The following is a 2,034-nucleotide window of genomic DNA, read 5'->3' on the forward strand; positions in this document are numbered from 1 at the left end:
GCGATTTGAAGTTATAATAATTTTAGCAGGCGCAAAGTTTGTTTACTCTGTTTTATTAACGAAATATATAAAATAAAAGTGAATAAATGGTTTGGTTTGCATGAAATAATGGGTGGGGTTTAGTACCGCTCACAACTATTTCGGGCTATTCCGTCCAAATGGGTGGCCCGATCCAAAAAAAAATTTCACACTTGTAGTCAAGGGTCCACGCAATCTTTTAATACTCACTTTTGTAAATTTTGGTTACTAATTTATTTACAAATTGGGTTTGAAATATGCCCTTTTTTGTAAAATTCGGAAATTAGCGTACATTTATCACTCCTATTTTGCTTAAATTAGCCACTTCACCAATATATTTTTGTATTCCCCTTCACTTTACACTTTACTTGATTTGTTATAACTTGCTTTACGACTTTAATATTAACCAATTCATCACAATTCATTAAATAAAAACACCTTCAAAATCACGCGTCTGACTTTGGTTGCATATGCAAATTAAATGGCGGAGTTCAGCTGTCAAACTCCAAAATATGCAAAAGAATGAGAGACAAAAGAAGATAGGATATAACCCAGTAAGCATTAAAAATATACAAAGGTGTTCTCTGCAAAAGGTGGTCAGCTCCTTTTCTTCGCAAAACAGAAAGGAGAATTCTACTGCCTGAGGGTTATAATCCCTAAGTGCGGCCGAGGGCCGCTTACGTAGAAAGGAATTCTACGCAAAAATACATTTGTTAAAAAGAACATTTTTTTTTATAAAAACTTTTTTTTTCTATTTTTAATTAACTTTTTATTGTTTATTCAAAATCCCCCCATATCTAATTTGGCATAATTTCTTTTATTAAAAAATCCCACGGTTTCTGTTAGTTGGGTCATATTCCACTTCAAACTGCTCAGTTTGTCTAAGAAAAATCCGTTTTTCCCCCTTTTTCAAACGGTTCCCTAGGTGCCTGTGGGAGGAGTCCAAGGGGGGGTTCCCCTTTTTAGAAAGCGGCGACTGTCTCCTTTCTATTGGGGGGGTTTTGGGGGCCCGCCCCCCTCCCCTCCGCCCCCTACCCAAAAAACGGTGTGAGTGGTACTAAACATTTCCCGAAATAATAACCGGAAACGTTTTAGTAGTGTTTTAAAAGTGGAAACTGGTGATTTAGTGCATTTTTGACGTGGTAATTGGTCATAGAAAACAACGAAATTTAACAGTTTTTTGTTCATAACTTTTAAATGGTTAATAATATTATCTGCCCCCTCCGGATTGTTATTAGGGGGGCCGAAACGCGTCGTTTGTTACCCCTCCCGAATTTTCCGCACCTTTTTTAGGGGTTGTTACCCATCCCTAGAGAATTACCGAAAAAGGGCTTTTTATTAAATCAGGGGTCCTATTCTACCCCCCTCATCACCTTCTTTCCTAGAATTTGCCGTTCGCATACTAAAATTTTCCCGGTTTCTACACTTATACCTAAAATACTCCACCTAAAACTTTCATTTTCGTTGCGATTTACACTAACGTTTTCTCCGTCTAGAATTCCAGACCCAGGAACACGACAAAATTTACCGATAAAAACTATTTTGCGAAATGTCAATCGCATATACAAACAATTAAACTTGACGATCCCAGGCTACCTTAAAACTTTCTATATTGAATTAACATTGAATTTCACAGACAACAAAAATGAAACGATAAGAGTAAATACAAGTACATACTCGATACTTTTCGTTTGTACCAAGTAATTTTGGTATCGATACTTTAATACCCAGTACTCAGTAGGTATCGGAAAACAAATAGTAGAATCGGGTACTTGTTCATTTCATGGTACCCATGATACTTCAATAATACAATTATTTACTACGTATTTGCGTAGGCTAATTCACGATTTCATCTCATTAATTTGGTTTAACATTGGTTGCATAAACACCATTTCATAAATTCAATTATACACGAAAGTTAACCACGAATTCGGCTTCATTTCATGAAATCGCGAAGTGCAATTCCCCCAATGCCACGATCCACAAACAGCTGTTTAATAGGGTTGTGATGTTTTT

The 2,034-nt window shown here is 36.2% G+C and overlaps 1 protein-coding gene across 6 annotated transcripts in view; it reads right to left on the reverse strand.

Moving 5' to 3' along the window:
- Nucleotides 1–1,697, reverse strand: part of Zyx (lipoma-preferred partner zyxin) — a 305,332-nt gene extending 303,635 nt beyond the window's left edge. For 3 of the 6 annotated variants that reach the window (XM_017608115.1, XM_017608122.1, XM_017608128.1), the window contains exon 1: nt 1,500–1,697. The gene's annotated coding sequence lies outside the window, so the exon portion shown is untranslated. Of the gene's footprint in view, nt 1–1,464 lie in introns of all 6 variants that reach the window. The other 3 variants (XM_017608135.1, XM_017608107.1, XM_017608103.1) reach the window with 3 other exon arrangements.
- Nucleotides 1,698–2,034: the final 337 nt, after the last annotated feature.

This window comes from Rhagoletis zephyria, unplaced genomic scaffold, assembly GCF_001687245.7.
Source record: "Rhagoletis zephyria isolate East Lansing unplaced genomic scaffold, Rhagoletis_zephyria_1.1 Rzeph_scaffold_00175, whole genome shotgun sequence".
In the NCBI taxonomy this organism is placed as follows: Eukaryota; Metazoa; Arthropoda; class Insecta; order Diptera; family Tephritidae; genus Rhagoletis; species Rhagoletis zephyria.